The sequence below is a fragment of the Heptranchias perlo genome, chromosome 3, assembly GCF_035084215.1.
Source record: "Heptranchias perlo isolate sHepPer1 chromosome 3, sHepPer1.hap1, whole genome shotgun sequence".
In the NCBI taxonomy this organism is placed as follows: domain Eukaryota; kingdom Metazoa; phylum Chordata; class Chondrichthyes; order Hexanchiformes; family Hexanchidae; genus Heptranchias; species Heptranchias perlo.
The window spans coordinates 106966581-106985547 of record NC_090327.1 but is presented as its reverse complement, the minus strand read 5'-3'; the positions used below and the strand labels follow the sequence as shown (position 1 = coordinate 106985547).

The following is an 18967-nucleotide window of genomic DNA, read 5'->3' as shown; positions in this document are numbered from 1 at the left end:
CGTTGTCTCGATGTTAATGTGTCTTTGCCAGGGCCTCATTGTTTGATGTAAATGAGTCTCCAAAACTGATCATGGGCTGGAGTCTCTTTGACTGGCACCTGGGCCAGGCTGTTTCATATCTTGCAGCCTGTTTCATGTCTTGCAGTTTTACAGTGTTTTTACAGTATTTTCCATATTTATAGTCTTACACATTCAATTTACTCAGGATGAAATTGGATAGCATCAGTCTACCGCCACAAACTGGGCGGAGTGAATGATCCCCACGCCAGAACGAATAGGTCCAAGGCCTGATCGAAGTTGGGCCTCGGTCCTCATTTATATTAGACCGGCAATGGCTGCGAATGCCTGCTGCATGTCCCCAGGCAGCTCGCTGGTGAAGCGCGTGTAAAATTTGGGCCGCTGCATCTACGGCAGCGACCCTCGGGGATGTCCTGGGGTGGTGGTGGGGGAGGTGATTGAGAGGGGCACGATCGGCAGGGGCTTGATCGGGAGGGGACTGAGAGGGGCTAGCAATGTTTTCAGGACTGCTATGAAGCTGGGAGGAACATGTCTGCTTCTCCTGGCTCCACATTCAGCTAAGTATTTTTTAAAATTACCTCTTTGATAAGTCCATTTAAGGGCCCCTGGTTAGGCTGCATGCAGACTTGGTTATCCTGAAATCAGCAGGCCTGCACCGGCTGCGTTCAGGGCAGCCCAATTTCGGGAAGGGGTCCTGTATATGTATATGCAAAAGGGCCAAATGCCTGTTTCAGGCGCGGGCCCTGGTAGCCTACACTTCAGCCTTTACCAATAGGGCAGGCAGCATAGTTCAGGCGCGGACACACGCCACCCGGAATATTGGCTACCTGTAAAATTAACGTCAATTAATTTCTAGCCCACTCTGTTTATACTGTGGGTGGATTCAACAACACCAGAACAATTATCTACAGTCGATACAATATCTGTCGCTATGATTTTGGCTGAAGTTCTTCCCGCCTACCAGAAAGACATAGAAATCATGCAATGTGGAAATCTTATTGCTAGGCTATATAAGCCGGCTGAGAGCTTAGCCTGCCCATGGCCAGAAGAGAATGGCGGCCCTGACAAGAACTGGCATGGCAACAGCCATTCACCTTTGCCAGCACCTACGCTTTGCCGCCTCGTTGATCTTACTGCGCCGCAGCCAAAAACAGCATTGCAATATAAATTTGGTATAAGATTTCTCTTAAGAAGTAAACGAAAAAGCAATTAAAAAAAACTAAGAGGTGGGAGCGCTTTAGATCAAAAGGAAAGACTTGCATTTATCTAGCGCCTTTCATGACCTCAAGACGTCACAAAGCACTTTACAGCAAATTAAATACCGTTGAAGTGTAGTCACTGTTGTAATGTAGAGAAGAAAAGCTGTATCCTACTGATATGTGCTTTAATTTGTGTCCCTGGTGGTGGGGAAATAGGAGGCGAGATGATTCTTTGTGATCTAGTTCTGGGCATTTGTTTGTGCTAACTGTGGGTTTAACTGGTATGGAGTAATGGGAGCATTTGAATGGAGGAGAGAATAAGCATGTGCATCCTGCTTAGCAGTCGAGTGCCTAGAATGTGCTTCATGTTCTCTGGCAGTCTTAGTGGGTAAGGTTGTGCTGGTGTTTCGTTGTATTCCAGGAAGGCTTGGCAAAGTAGAAACTGGAAGAGAGTCAACTCTATTATCCCCCTACTTAACATCCTACTGTTAAAACCATAACCTCATGCAATTGAAACAAAGACATTGGAAATAGGCAGAGCCAACATCAGATGGCACAGCTGAAAAAAGATTTACTAAGAAGGCAAATCAAGGTGTTCCTCAACTAATCATTTTAATATAGTGTGGGGTGTTTGGGGTTGTTCTCACCCTATTGATCGGTGCAGATATCTGGTCCCCGGTCTAGCCAAGGAACACTTATACCTCACGGATCGCGGGTTCAGGAAAACGGGACTTATGCTAATACACCCGGTGATGGATCGCGTAGCCAAATAGTACAGAGAACACACAAACTCGGTGTTTGAATTGAATTGGAATGTTGGTTTTGTTATACCGTCAACACAAAGAAAATAACGACAAAAACGGTCCTACACAGTACAATGAGTTACACACACCCACTACAGTACTTTATCCCGCTAAACCAAGAGGTTGGTGGGGACCTTATCACACACACACACACGTATGGTCGAGGCTCACCAATCCTTTGCACTTGCAGGTCTGGCTGACCGGATCTCTCACGTAGGGTTCGTTGGAAGATGCTCTCCTCCCTGGAGAGCGCAAACCAAGAGACAGCAAAAGCAAGGCTGCAAAACAAGGAGAGGGGTTTCGAGCTTCTGCTTATATACCCCTCTCTTACAATGGTCTTCGTCACTTAAATGAGACACTTCCATGCCTGTTTAAACAGATCCTACAAAGTCCTTAAGAATCTTTGATGGGTTTTGATGGTCTCTCATCAAGTTGCAATTGCTTCTCTCGATGGGTCATTGTTGTACGAATTCATTCCGATTTGTTGAGCATTTGCCACATAAGGCTTCTTTTGTATCCAACGTCCTAGGTGTTGATCGTTTTTTCTTTAAAACAAAGACATGGCCCCACTATGGCTGGAGCAGTTGCCTCTCTCAAAGGCCGACTGCCTCTCGAATTAATGCTGAGTACTGACCACCTGCTGTAGGTTTTGCATTAAAACAGAGACATGTCTGAAGCAGTAATTCTCCCACATTCGTGTGTGTGTTGTTGATTCGTCTGGTGACCTCTCACCTATCCTTCCATCTTAGGATTTTGGTCAATGGCCAAAGTTTTACACCCTCAGAGAAAAGGTGGAATTCCCAGAATTCTTACAATAGTTGCACATCAGACACCCCCGGGCTATAAATTGGGCTGTGTGGTGCCCATTTTGTAGGCGCTACGCCGCCTCCTAACAACTGAAAATGGTGTCCGGAATGCACACACACACTTCTAGCCAGACGCCATCTTAGTAAAGGCATTTGCGCATGCGCAGATAATGAATGCCAGCAGCATATAAAGTAAGGAAAATATGCATTAGATCGGTGTGCAATGCTGATTTAAAGGGACAGATACGATTTTGGAACTCAACGCTCCAGCCAAGGCATTGTCTTAACCTCGCACAGCTGAACAGGTCGTATACAGTATGAAAGACCTCCCACCCACGCTAATTAAAGAGATCATGAAGGATTTACTGGTTAGTTGCTGGATTATTGCTTCTGGCTGCTGGTGCATTTGTACCTGTTTTTGGAGGTCTACTATACTTGAATACTAGGACGAGAGGACATAGCCTACAAATTAGAGCCACGTCTTGCAAGAGTGAAGTTAGGAAACGCTTCTACATGCAAAGGGTTTGGAACGATCTTCTGCAAATGGCAGTTGATGCTAGCTCAATTGTTAATTTTAAATCTGAGATTGATAGATTTTTATTAACTAAAGGCATTAAGGGATATGGAGTTAGGTCACAGATCAACCATGATCCCACTGACTGGCGGAACAGGCTCGAGGGGCCAAATGGCCTACTCTTGTTCCTATCTTCCGATGTTCCTATAATAAAGTTTCAATACTCTACAGGGATTGGGCTGGCTAACTGACAGGCAACAGCAAGGGCACTGGCAGAATGGCAGGGGTGGGACAGGAATGATGTCATCCTGAGAGAGGGCAGCATGTTATGCACCACCTTCTCCCGCAAGAAAGTGGGTCGTGTGTCGGTGAGTGTCCTGTTAGATGTTTGAGTGATGTGCCTGTTATGGTTGAATAGCTGCCAGTGTGTGTGACCTGTGAGTCATGGGTGTGCGGCTTGCAACAGCTTTAATGTATGACGAAACACCTGATCGGAAGAGTTGAGTACTGATTGAAAGAGTTTATTGGTATGTGAGTGATTTGGTGGGGGCGGGGGGGTGGGTGTAGTGTAGTGCGTGGAGCAGTGGCTGCGGCTAGTGGTACAGATGGTAGGAGATGCCACTTGACAGTTGTCCTCACTCACCTTGACCACTCATGTCAAAGCATTGAACTTCTTCCTGAACTGCATCCATGTTTGTGGTGCTATGCGTCTGGTATTGACGTCATCCCCTACAGCCTCTTGAGCATATGTCTGGAGGACCTCTTGGCCCCTGTGGCTATAGGATGCCCCTCCTTCTGTCCACCTCTTATACCAAGGCCTCCAGTGCATCATCAGAAAACCTTGATGCACGCTCTCTCGCAGACCTGGTACAAACTCAGATTGGTGAGGTCTGGTGTGTAGATTGGAGGATGTGGTATTTAGTATTGTGCAACCTTTATTCAATGTTTTAACATAACTCAACAGTTTGTAAACATAGGGACGGGACCTGCATCGTGTGCAACGTCCGATCTCTGTTCAGACTCCGTGCAGACCCGTATCTTATATTTTGTAAATAAGAGGTGTTAGCCACTCGGACAATATTGGGGCCCCCTCGCTGGTAAGCAGCCACTCAACAGTACAGTTAGTCCTGGCTGCTCACAGATATTAGGTAAATAACCAGGCAGCACAAATCTCACGTGCTGCCTGCAGCTCAACGAGCGGGCACGGCGACCCCTGCTCCCAGATTCGGGGATTATCGAATTTAACCCCTTTTCTTACTTGCATTAAGCAGATCATCTACATCGTCTTATCAAGATGGTGGGTTCTGCACCATGAGAACAAGTTGGATTGTACCCCAAGAAGCATAAAGAAACTGTGGGATTGAAAGAGACGGAATAGGATTGTGACAAGAGTCTTGAATCAATGCCATGTTTTGTCTTTTTTTAAAAATAAAAGAATCAACTGCGTCTTCTTGTGCTGTAATTTAAATGTTAATGAAAAAATATTATCTTATTCATCACCGCTTCCTACTTCAGGGCGCAACAGCTGAAAAATAAAGTTAGGAGACAAACCAGCACCATTGTTTCTACGTTGCAGTTTTTCCTCTGGGAATATGCCTTTCCTCTCTTCCCCCCACTGAAAAAAATTAATTGAATACAGATTTTAATTTCAGATAGAAGTAGGTGGGTCTTATTTAATAGACGTATTAAATGGAACTTTGAGATTCAGAGGCAAAAGAAAAACAGTAATGGGTGGATATAGTGGGGTTGATGGCAGGTTCAACCTCTTCAGCATAAATGGAACGTTTTGTTTATTTTGGACATGTTCTTTAATTGTCTGATTCATTTCCTTATCCCTCTCTGGATCCTTGTCCAACTTAGGTTTCTGCCACAGTGCAAACATTCATCCTAGGAGAATTTGCAAATGTAATTTAGAAAAATTAGTTCTGTGTAACCCCTGATTCCCCAATGTGATTAGGCTCCCTAATAGCCAGAGGCAAGTAAGTGATAGACGCTTTAGATGGTGCACACTTAAAAGGATCAGGACAAAGAGGGACTAGGACTCAAGGAATGGGTTAAAGTTAGAATGAGATTTGAAGTGGAAGTCATGGAGGGTCTCTCCCCACACACAGTGACACTTGGCTCATTCATCAGATTAAAAGGCTGTTGAGTTCAACTGCTTCTTATGCACATGAAATCAAAGACTTCTGTTCTCGTCTTGGGATATTATACTCTTGGATCTTACCTGATCTGACATACAATAGCCCACATTTGTCATACAAGTGTAAAATCTGTCATTCAATCACCAGACTGAGTATTGTGCAACTTATGTCCCTGAATATTGGTTACATAATGGACAATCCTTCTCCAGGAAGGGGGAAAGTAGGATGAGAATACACAAAAATTACCTGGACTTGTTTAATCTGTGGAATAGCACCAGTGTGTTACCTTTCCCCGCCACCCCCCCGTTCAAATCACCAGGACCAACATTCCAAGCACAACTCAAGTCCCTTAGGCATTGAGATCATGTCCTTGGTTTCAGCTTGGAGAGTTGGAACATCTGAGCCACAAACATTTCCATAACTACCACTTGTAGGTGGAGCTGGGTGAGTAACTATATTGTTCTGTCCCATTAAGATGGGGTGTCCCATTGCAGCAACACATCGCTTTCTGGTCTAGCTGAAAACTGGCAAAACTCATTCTCCAGCTCTAACAGATTTGAATAACTGGCTGCCTTGTGCCTGGAGTCTCTGATCGTCTGGCATGGGATATTGCCATTCTACTATTTATGAATTTCCTAGCATTTCAAATGCAAGTTTGAACAAAAATGACCACTTTATCTAATAATATGGACACGCACTTTAAAAACTCTGGTCACCGGAACCATTGGATAACAGCCTTCAGTATCATATTTTCATAGTTCAAGACACCCAACAGTCACTGTACAAGAAATCTTCTTCAGAGACAGAACTAAACAACGAAGCCAAATATTATTTTATTCCCTCCTTCACATGATGTTAGTTATATTTAAAATGGCTCCAAAATGTCAAAAATAAAACATTGGTTGCAGGTAAGCTTTTTCATCTATCTTCCCCAGCATCAGCTTCAGGCCCTTGGCTCAGTAGTAGCACTCTCACCTCCGAGTCAGAAAGTCATGGACTTAATACCCATCCAATATACTTGAGCACATAATCTAGTCTGACACTGGCGTGCTGTACTGTCAGAGATGCCGTCTTTCGGATGAGATGTTAAACCCAGACCCAGTCTGCCTTCTCAGGTGGACACAAAAGATCCCTTGGCACTATTTGAAGAGGAGCAGGGGCGTTCACCCAGTTCTCTAGTTAACGTATATTCATCAACCAGCATCTCCAATGAAGAAAGATTATCTAGTCATTTATCTCGTCGCTTTTTGTGGCACCTTGCTGTGCGCAAATTGGCTTCAGCGTTTCCCCTCATTACAGCAATGAATACACTTCTAAAGTACTTTATTGGCTATAAAGCACTTTGGGATGTCCTAAGGTCACGAAAGGCAAATTCTTTCTTTCTTACTTACACTTGTAGTTGCACTTCTGTTTCTGTCTTCTGTCTCAACTCAATGCCCTACCAGAGAACAGGCCCTCCCCACAGGCTATGTTATTGGCCCGGAGGCAGGATATTTGGGTAATTATACCCCTACACAAGCGCAGCTTACCCCCAGAATACTGCACCTATCTGACGCCCAGTGCATGGGGGAAAAGGAGGGGAAAATCAGCACCAATGTCATAGCTAAAACAATTGTAATGGAGCTTCTGACACATAGAATGTAACTGAAATGTGAAATATGTATTGATAGAGAATCAATCATTAAACACTTCAAGTGAGCACAATAAAGCTTAACGTATCTCAATATAAAAGTATTGCAGATGCAAGTGCTTGAGAATACTACTGCATTTACAATTCACTGGTAATCTTTTCCAATTAGTTAAAAATATAACCTGTACTCAATAGGTATGAATCTTACAACTTCTTATTGTCATGATGCTTCACACCTAAGCTTTTAATCAATTTAAACCCACAAAATGAGTTCTTCCTAGGTTGATAAGTGCCTTGCACTTTCTTAGAGGAAGCAACCGTAGTAAAACACCCAGACAACGTTTTTCCGCAGCACTACAAGAGAGTTTTTTTTTCTAAAACAGTCTCTTACCAGAGCATCCAACTCTATTTGTGGTTCCTTGGGTTTCATATCTCACCTAACCATCAGCTAAGAAATAAAGCAATACAAAAGAAAACTTCAAGAGTTTAAAAGTATACTGAGGTCAAAGTACAAGAAGCAGTGCCCTTTTCCCTTGGCTAAATGTTGTTTTAGAGCAAAAACAGCTCAACATTTAGGAAACATTGTCCTTTCGACATGAGATTTGAAAGGCTTAAATGTTTGAAAGACGAAGCAGTAAGCGCAGTCTCTCTTTTGCATCACAGGGGTGTTACTCCAGAACTGTTTGCAAATCATTTCTAGTTGACCTCTCATGGTATTGCTCACAATGAGCGGCAGGTTATGCCATTTTGAAACACGGGTGTATAATATGTGAGCATGAATTCTCAGATCTTTAGTGGTGATCATCTCAGGAAAAGGCATTGGCAGAAACAGCTGATTAGTTAGTGGACAGTGCTCAGTGTTGTAATCAGATGATTGATTAAAGGAACAGTGGTCTCTTGTTCTGCAATTCAATTGATAAGTGATTTTACAGCACTACATCACAGAAACAAGACTTAATAAAGGGTAAACAAACCAGTATATTTTCTGAGCCAGAACTGCAGTAAAACAAAACTTTTATATTAATAACAACCTAGCATCTGAAAATCCTTAGTGTGTAAAAGCTTTTAATGGATATGCTAACCAAGAAAAAAGAATTTACATTTATATAACGCCTTATCATATCTCCAGGATTTCCCAAGGTGCCTTACAATCAACAGATTACCATTGAAGTGATTCACTGCTTTATTTTTTGGGAATGTGGCAGTGAATTAGCACACAGCAAGGCCCCACAAACAGCTAGTGAACGAATGACCAGGTAATTTGTTTTAATGGTGTTGGCACATAGAATGTTGGCCAGGACACTAGAAACTCCCCGCTCTTCTGCCATGGGGACATTTATATCCAACTGATAGTGTATTGCAGATAGATTACAGTGTCTGGAAGTCTTCAGAGATCAGGGTGGTAATATTAACCCCCAAGAACAGGTGGGTCGGGGACAGGTGGGCAGTAAAAATAGTTGATTTTTGGAGCAGGATCATATCCCGGCTCCAAAGCGGCCACTTCCGGGTTTAACCCAGGCACGTTTGGATGCACGCACAGAACAGAAACCCGGAAGTCCCAGCCCCACTTAAAGCTGGCGGGCCGATACTTAAAGGGGCAATGTACCTTATTGTGATAGTTAAGGCACTTCATTTTTTGTGGATTAGAAATGTGAAACAAATTTAACCTTACCTGTTCGGGTTTCCCATCATTTCTGATTCATGTCAGGTGAAAGCAGGTGGAAGGGCCTGATCCGTGAGATAAGTGCCTTTATTGCATTGCTTGTGGGCCCAGAGTAGCAGGAGTGCTTCATCCAGGCCCAACAAGCTCACCTGGTGTGATCGGACCCATAAGACCATAAGAGGTAACATCCTCTCAGCAACTACCCTATCGAGTTCCCTCAGAATCTTGCATGTTTCAATAAGATCTCCTCTCATTCTTCTAAACTCCAATGAGTATAGACCCAACCTGTTCAATCTTTCCTCATAAGACAATCCTTCCATACCCGGAATCAACCGAGTGAACCTTCTCTGAACTGCCTCCAATGCAAGTATGTCCTTCCTTAAATAAGGGCACCAGAACTGTACGCAGTACTCCAGGTGTGGTCTCACCAGCACCCTTTACAGTTGTAGCATGACTTCCCTGCTTTTATACTTCACCCACCTAGAAATAAAGGCCAATATTCCATTTGCCTTCCAGATTACCTGCTGCACCTGTATGTTGACCCCCATGATTGGCTGCTGTCCCCCACCCCCGATCTTCTTCAAGACCCACCTGATGTCTTCCACATCCCCCCACCTCTCTAATTTCTTCCACGGTCCACGATCTCTCTCTTCTTCCCTTCCCCTCTCCATTTTATGGCTCCTTTCCCTCAGGATTGCGACGCAGTCATTTGGCTTCTGGGTTCCCCACGTGAATAACTACAGATGCACGGGGTTCCTGGCTATGAGCTAAAATCATGCCCCAGGTTTCACACTTGAGTGACCACATCCCTGGAGAATGAGACCCTTGTCAATCACTGCACTTCCAGCATATCCATGTAGATGTCTCTATTGTGATAGACCCTTTGCCCAGGGTAATTCTTGCTGAGAGTCTTAGTCTTCCATGCATCTGAAGTCCCACACCACCTGCTTCTGTTCTCCACCACGATATGCCCAACAATGCCAGCTATGGCCATGCTTGAGGTCAAAGAACACCAGTACTATTCACTGCTGTCACTCCTCTACTGATATTCTTTGCATTCATAATCCTCACTTATGCAGAGTCTAAGCTTCCATAAAATACTCACTTTGCGTTGTGCCTCTGCAGCTGCAGTAGATTACATTGCTCATTCATAACCTTTAACAAAATGTCAGTATGTTCATCTGTCCTTTATTACAACTCTTCACAAACTTGAACAAAGAGCTTGGTGAGCAGAGAGTTGGGTGAATTTGCTGAACGGAGTGAGTTCCTAAACAGTGAGGAATTTAAAATGGGAATTTGGTAAATAATCAGAGTAATTAATTAGATTTAAGGGGATAAAGTTAACTAAGTGGAGGATACCAACATTAATGGGATCCAAATTGCATTAAATCAAAATCTGATATACATAAATAATAAATAGGAGTTAAAGGGATACTAAACTCAAACAAAAATGTAACATGATATATATATATAAAAAAAGATATATAACAGAAGTAGATAGACTTTTAAGTAAAATGAGGGGACAGCTGAAACCCTTTGCCTGCAATTTCGGTGCCATGTGGGAACTCCAGGACCCTCGTGTGTTCTGGATAACCACACGTGCAGGAAGTGCCTCCAGCTGCTCGAGCTCGAGCTCAGGGTTTCTGAGCTTGATGAGTGGCTGGAATCACTGCAGGGCATACAGGTGACTGAGAAAGTCCTGGATCGCACATTCCAGGAGGTGGCCACCCTGCAGCCACAGAGAGTTCAGGGGGATAGCAAGTGGGTGGCCATCCGGCAGGGTAGGAAGAAGAAGCAGGCAGTGCAGGAATCTTCCAGGAATGTGGGGCTCACAAAACGGTTTTTAGTGCTGAATATCGGGGAGGGTGACAGCACCTCGGGAGAGTGCAGTCCAGAGCAAATCCATGGCACTGTGGGGTAAAGGACTGCACGGGGGCCACAGCAAAGTGTAGAAATGCAGTGGTCATAGGGGATTCGATAGTTAGAGGGATAGACTGGCGTTTCTGCAACCACCGATGTGATTCTCGCATGGTGTGTGGCCTCCCTGGTACCAGGGTAAAGGACATCACAGAGAGGGTGCAGAACATTTTGCGGGGGGAAAGAGAACAGCCAGAAGTCGAGGTCTATGTTGGAACCAATAACATAGGGAAGAAAAGAGTTGAGATCCGACAGGCAGAGTTTCAGGAGCTAGGGAGGAAGTTAAAGTGCAGGACCTCAAAAGGTAGTAATCACTAGATTACTCCCAGTGCCACGTGCTAGTGAGTATAGGAGCAGTAAGATAAGAGAGGTTAACACATGGCTGGAGAAATGGAACAGGAGGGAGGGCTTCAGATTCCAGGGGCACTGGGTTCAGTTTCCAAGCAGGAGAAACCTGAACAAAATGGATGGGTTGCACCTCAACAAGGCTGTGACCAACCTCGCAGGGAGGTTAACTTGTGCTGTGGGGGAGCTTTTAAACTAATTTGGCAGGGAGAGGGGTATCAGGATGAAGCATTAGAGAGGAGATACAAGGTGCAGAGGATTGGGAGAGACAAACAGCATTAGAATAAAAAGAGTAGCTCAGAAATAGGAAGATTCAGAAGATACAAAAGATGGGTTTGGAGTGCACGTGTATAAATGCACAGAGCATGTTAAATAAGGTTGGTGAGCTGCAGGCACAAGTAGCCACATGGGATTATGACATAGTAGCAATAACAGACACCTGGCTCAAACAAGGGGATGAATGGGTACTTAATATTCCTGGCTACAATGTATTCAGGAAAGATAGGGAAGGGAAGAAAGGAGGGGTGGGGTGGGTTGGGTTGGTGGCAGTATTGATCAAAGATACTGTCACAGCGCTAGGAAGGGATGATGTACTTGCGGGTTCAAAGACAAAACCTATTTGGTTGGAATTGAGGAATAATAGAGGAGCTATTATGCTGTTGGGTGTATACTATAGGCCACCAAATAGTGGTAAGGAGATAGAGGAACAAATTTGCAGGAAAATTGCAGAAAGATTCAAGAACTTTAGGAGTAGTGATAATGGGGGAATTCAATTATCCTAATATAGACTGGGAAAATAATAGTGTAAAGGAAAGGAATTCCTGAAATGTTTGCAAGGGAACTTTCTTGGTCAGTATGTTTCCAGCCAATGAGGAAGGAAGCAGTGCTGGATCTAGTTCTGGGGAATGAAATGGATCATGTTTCAGTAGGGGGAGCATTTGGGAAACAGTGATCACACTATCATTAGGTTTAGAATAGTTATGGAAAAGGACAAGGAGAAATCAAATATGAAAATAATCAACTGGAAGAGGGAAAATTTCAGTGAATTGGAAAGGGATTTGGCCCAGATGGATTGGAATCAAAAATTGGCAGGTAAACCAGTAAATGAGCATTAGGAGGCTTTCAAAGATGAAATAGTTCAGGTACAGATTAGACATATTCCCATGAGGTGGAAAGGAAGGGCATCCAAAGCTAGAGCTTCCTGGATGACTAAAGATATAGAGATTAAAATAAATCAGAAGAAGGAGGCTTATGATAAATGTTAGGTTCATAATTCAGTGGAGAATCAAGCTGATTACAGAAAGTACAGGGGAGAACTGAAAAAGAAAATAAGAGGGGCAAAGGGAGTGTATGAGAATAGTTCTCGGGTAAAATAAAAGGGAACACAGAAGTCTTTTATAAACATATAAATAGTAAAAGGGTAGTCAAAGGAAGGGTAGGCTAATTAAGGATCAAAAAGGTGATCATCTTGTGGAGGCAGAGGGCACGGCTGAAGTACTAAATGAATACTTCGCATTTGTCTTCACTAGAGGATGCTGCCAATTTCACAGTAAAGGAGGAGGAAACAGAGAAATTAGATAGGATAAAAATAGATAAAGAGGAGATACTTAAAAGGTTGACAGCACTCAAAGTAGAAAAGTCACCCGGTCCGGATAGGATGCATCCTAGGTTGCCGAGGAAAGTAAGGGTGGAAATTGCAGAGGCTCTGGCCACGATCTTCCAATCCTCCTTCATATGTGAGTGGTGCCAGAGGATTGGAGGATTGCAAATGTTACACTATTGTTCATAAAAGGGGAGGAGTAAACCCAGCAACTATTGTCAGTCAGCCTATCGTCGGTGGTGGGAAAACTTTTAGAGACAATAATCTGGGACAAACTTAATTGGCACTTGGAAAAATATGGGTTAATAAATGAAAGCCGGCATGCATTTGTTAAAGGCAAATCGTGTTTGCCTAATTCAATTGAGTTCTTGATGAAGTAACAGAGAGGGTTGATGAAGTGCATATGGACTTTCATCAGGCGTTTGATAAAATACCAAATAATAGACTTGTTAGCAAAATTGAAGCCCATAAAATTAAAGGGGCACTGGCTGCGTGGATACAAAATTGGCTAAGGGAAAGAAAGCAGGGAATAGTGGTGAACAGTTGTTTTTTGAAACTGGAGGGAAATGTGCAGTGGTGTTCCCCAGGGGTCGGTGTTAGGACCACTGCTCTTTTTTATATATATATTAATGACCTGGACTTGGGTATACAGGGCATAACTTCAAAGTTTGCAGATGACACGAAACTCAGAAATGTAGTAAACAGTGAGGAGGATGGTAACAGACTTCAGGAGGACACAGACTGGTGAAACGGGCAGACACATGGCAGATGAAATTTAATGCAAAGCAGTGTGAAGTGAAACATTTTGGTAGGAAGAATGAAGAGAGACAATATAAACTAATGGTACAATTTTAAAGGGTGCAGGAGCAGAGAGACCTGGGGGCGTACGTACACAAATCTTTGAAGGTGGCTGGACAAGTTGAGAAGGATGTTAAAAAGTTATACGGGACCATTGGCTTTATAAATAGAGGCATAGAGTACAAAAGCAAGGAAATTATGATAAACCTTTATAAAACACTGGTTAGGCCCCAGCTGGAATATTGTGCCCAATTCTTGGCACCATACTTTAGGAAGGATGTCAAGATCTTAGAGAGGGTGCAGAAGAGATTTATTAGGTGAGGAGCTGGTTGATACACTCAATCACACGCCAGATAAAGTGGAAAGTTAGCGACTGCACTCATAATGGTGGTTGCTCTGCTGCATTTGGGTCAGTGAGGGGGTTAGAGTACTTGGAGTGTGTAGAGAGGGGGAGGGACAGAGAGGGGAGAGAGGGGGAGAGGGGGAGAGAGAGGCAGCGAGAAATAAAGATGATGGGTGAGAGAGAGAGAGAAAGAGAAAAACAAAAGAACTAGACACAATAGGTAAAATGTTTGGGATGGAGGAACAACAGGGGAGGGGAGGTACTTTTCATGAACTATCTGATGTCATCTGGTTAGCATAGAACAATCAGTAATGTCAGAAGCTCACTAAAATCATAAAATATTACAGACACGGAACTTTTTATATGAATATATGTTAAGGCTTCTGTTGAAGACAATGTCAGCACATTTTGTAATCAATGGAATAAATGAATCTAATACATTCATCATAGTGGAGCTTGATTTTCTTCTTACTATCACTGCCTTCAGTCAGGGTCAAGGGTTATGCTTGCTGGATCAATGTGCTCCATGATCAATGGATTACTCTTTACGTGACTGCAAATGCTTGAATGCTTCAAGATTGCACCCAATCATCTGCTGATTATATTGTGCCGATATTTTCATCAAAGCAGGCACAAAATTGCGATACTCTTCTAACCTCACATTAAGTGAGTCCAAGGTGTGGTAGCCTAATGGTTCTGCTGCTGAATAAGCAACCCAGAAATCATGAGTTCAAGTCCCATCGTGGCAGGTTGTGAAATTGAATTCAATAAATCTGGTAAATGGAAAATTACCATGACAGCTGCTAGGTTGTTGTAAAAACCTATCCATCTGGCCTACACATAGCTCCAGTATTGTAACATGTGGTTAACCCTTAATGTTCTAATGTCTTAATGCAAAACAACCGCTACAAAACAGAACATCGAGAAATATCAGACGGGCCTACTGGCAACAACCCAGGCATTGGATCAGGACGAGACTCATGGAACATCAGTCCAATATACCCTGAAAAGTCCTTCTTGCCAACTGGCGTCCAAGTTGGAAGAGCAGTCAACAGCTCAACATAATCGTACTTACAGAATCGTATCAATCAGCCAACATCCCAGACTCCTCCATCCCTGGGTATGTCCTTTCCCAGAGGTGGGAGCATAGTGTATACAGTTGGGTGGACATGGACCTGGGAGTTCTCAGCATTGACACTGGACCCCATGAACTATAATGGCTTCAGTTCAAATAAGGCTGTGGAAACTTTCTAACGGTTACCACCTACTGCCCCCTGAAGTGAAGAAAATGTCTCATCTTCACAATGAGGACACCCTCCAATTTGTAGTGTGACACTATCACCATTCTAAATGGGACAGACTAAGGACAGATCTAGCAACATAGATTTGGCCATCTATGAGGTGATGTGGGCCTTCAGCAGCAACAGAGTTGTAAAGCAACAGAATCTGTAACCTAATGGCCCAGCACATCCCTCCATTTCCATCAAGCCAGGAAAACAACTATGATTCAATCTGGAATGTAGAAGGGCATACCAGAAGCAATGCAAGGCTTAACTTATAATGAGGCACCAACCTCGTGAAACTACAACATTGGGTTACCTGCATGCTAAACACCAAAAGCAACGGGGTACAGACAGAGCTAAGTGGTCCCACAACCAACAGATCAGAGCAAAGCTCTGTATTATCACATCCGGTCAAGAATGGTGGTGCACAATCAGACAACAGGAGAAGGAGGTTCCATGAACAGGCAATGGCAGAACCAGCATGTGAGCGCAAGAGACAAAACTGATGTATTTGCAAGCATCTTCAGCAAAAGTACCAAGTGAACAATCCCCCTCAGCCTCCTTTCAAGGTCCCCACCATCATAGATGCCAATGTCCAGCCAATTTAGTTCACTCCACATGACATTAAGCAGCAGCTGACTGCACTGGATGTAACAGCGACAGTGGGCACGGATATTATCCCAGCTGTAGTGCTGAAGACCCACCTACTAGAGCTAGCTGGTTCCCTAGCCAAGCTATTCCAGTGTAGCTATCACATTGGCATTTCCCCAACAATGTGGGATATTACTCTGGTCCATCCTATCCACAAAAAGGATAAATCTAGCCTGCCCAATTTCTGCCCTATTGACCTCCTCCTATTCCTCAGTTAGGTAAGGCATAATTAAGTGCCATAAAATGACATTTGCTCACCATTTGGGTTCCACTAGAACCAGTCAGCTCCTGACCTCATCACAGCCTTGATACAAGAGCTGAATGCCAAAGAAAAGGAGAGAGTAGCTGCCCTCAACATTGAGGCAGCGTTCGACTAAGTATAGCACCAAGGAGCTTTTGCGACAGTGAAGTCCACGGGGGTCAATGGGAAAACACACCAGCACTTGGAATCAGACCTGACACACAGAAAAATGACTGTATTTGTCAGAGTCCAATCATCACAGCTCCAGGACATTGCTGCTGGAGTTCCTCAGAGCAGTATCCATGACAAACCATCTTCAGCTGCTTCACAATGACATACCCTCCATCACAAGGTCAGGAATTGGGCTATTCATGCTATCTAAGTGCCAGGCTATGACTACCACCACCAAAAACCATCTCCTCCTGACCTTCAACAGCATCAAAATCGCTAAGTCCCCCATGACAAAAATCCTGTGGGTCACCATTAACCAGAAACTTAACTGGATCAGTCATATTAGGATTGTGGTTACAAGAGGTAAGCAAAGACTGGATACTCTGATGAGTGACTCACCTCCTGACCCCTTAAAGCCTCTCCACCATCTACAAATAAATCATCTTAAAAATTTCATCTGAGTTCAAACTTTCTGGAAAGAAACACTAAAATACAATTATTGGTGACTATTTGAAACAGCACTGATTTTAATGTTCTCTTTTTCACAAATAATTCCTGTTTCACTGGGATATATCAATGCCAGTGGTCCAGCCAAGTATTTTGTTTACCAAAATGAACAAATGCAGAACATTCTTTTTCCTGCATTGGAAAAATATAAATCCCAGAGTTAATTGCTAAAACAATTATTTTTAATAAAGTAAAAGCTGTATTTCTGTGTGAATAAGTAGGTTGTTTTTCTTCATTTACACAGATAAGAATTTTATAAAGTACATTTGTCAATGACATCTTACAGTGCAGTACAGTGCTGGTGTTGAACATTGGTCAGGCTGGTAGATTTTCAACAGCTGCTAATACTAGGACTGTTCATTTTCCTCCTCTGCAGTCTTGAAATCCAAACTTACGTAACAGTTAAATGATTTTTTTCCCCTCTGAGAAAAGCATCAACACAATTCTGCTGCAAGTTTTCCACCTCAGACAGAATCTCATCAACCTACACAGTCAATTATATTACTCAACTTCTGACAGATCAGTTAAAGAGATTTTTGATTAGCTGCTCATGACATTTCTATTTCCTTTGGCACTGTAACGTAATTCTCATGCTGAGTGTTTTACTGTTGCTCATACTCATGGGCGTTGACCAGCTGAACAAGCTTTCCTCCTTGCATCAGCATCTCCTTTTCTCATCAGTTTCGAAAAGATGGTTTAGATAACTTCTACATGGCACATTGTGTGCACCAAAAGAACATTCCTGCAAGACTATGAAAAACTGCAGTTAATCATGGCAACATTTCCTACCAATATTTTCTGCCAAACAACGTTATTATGAAACTGTGTCAGGTGGATCGTGAACACTTCGGCTTAGCTTATTCTGTGCTACAAAGCCTTCAGGCCTGACTTTATTCCTTTGGCCCATATATCACCACCATTACACCCATAATATCAGAGAGTGCATTCAACAAAAAAAGAAAAATTAGAGCTTTGCTGTGAGAGGATTCTAATTACATCAGCAATTTTTTAAAAATACACATTTAAAAATGTTTGCAGTAGCTTATGCCAAGCTATTTTCCTACATCATTGGCACCATCATATTTAAACAGCCGAGTTTTTACAATGTAATTAGTTTGGTGTGAATGAAAAACTTACTTTGACATCAGTTTAGCAACAGTTCTCACTATAGAGAGGCAGCGGGGCTTTTTAGCCTTTGCCATCTTTCTCTTCTTCAGACACTTAGATGTAACAGCAAGTGAAGGAACCACGGGAGCCTACAGTGGGAAAGTGAAAATTCATATTGTGCAACGCAAAGTATGAATTCAGAGCTTGCTGGATCATATAAAATGGACAAACAAATAGCCATCAACAGGAAGAATTGTTAAATAAGGATGTGTATAACAAGCTCAACACTTCTGCCAACAGTTTTAGGAGAGGCTTAGATAAAAAGTCAGTCACAGTCTCCGTAATATGACCATAAATGAATCTTCAGAACACAAAAAGAAAAATGCACAACTACAGGTAATTGAATTTTGAGCATACCAATCTCCCATCTTACAAGCATACAATAAAATTAAGCTACTCCAACTATAATGGCCAGGGGACAGAGAAACCTGAAACAAAGGCCCTGATTTTAACTGCCCCCACTGGCAGAAACTAGGCTGGTGGTGGGGTCGGGGGGGGGGGGGGGGTCAGTTAAAATAACAGGAGTCACTTACCCCCGCCTATTCCGCTTCATTCCCACCATATTATAACCTGCTCTTTTGAGCAAGTGACCCACAGGAAGGATGTGGGGTGCTGTTTTAACGAGAAACATTTGCACAATATCAGTTATAATGTAGGATAGGCATTTTTTGCCTTTATTTTCTTTTTAATTCTTATTCTAGATTGTAGAATGAATATTGTTCTTCACTCATTTTTCCTCCTCTTGTTCATTGTATCTTTGCCATCATAAAAAAGTTGACTGCTCCCCAACATTAATACATAAATTGATTGTAAAATGCTTTGGGACTTCTTGGAGATGTAAAAGGTGCTATATGAATGCAAGCTCTTTCTGCCTTCAAGAAAGATTGAAGTCAAGCGTCTGATCCTAAGTTTCTGTTGCTCAGTAACTACGAGAAGGTATACAGGAGCAAGCTACATTGAGGTGGTCTCAGCTTTTCCCTTCCTTCAAATAGGGAGCTGCCTTCTCCCAGGTACCATGTCTGAGGTCAGCACCTAGAATCACAGACTCTTACAGCACAGAAGGAAGCCACTCGGCCCGTCATGCCTGTGCCAACTCTTTTGAAAGAGCTGTGCAATTTAGGCCCACACCCCAGCTTTTTCTCCATGACTCTGCAAATTAGTCCTCTTCAG

At 43.0% G+C, this 18967-nt stretch overlaps 1 protein-coding gene across 1 annotated transcript in view; it reads right to left on the bottom strand.

The window, feature by feature from the left end:
* Nucleotides 1-2216: 2216 nt before the first annotated feature.
* Nucleotides 2217-18967, bottom strand: part of LOC137318871 (suppressor of cytokine signaling 6) — a 90308-nt gene continuing 73557 nt past the window's right edge. The window contains exon 3 of the transcript XR_010961986.1: nt 2217-2298. The gene's annotated coding sequence lies outside the window, so the exon portion shown is untranslated. The remainder of the gene's footprint in view (nt 2299-18967) is intronic.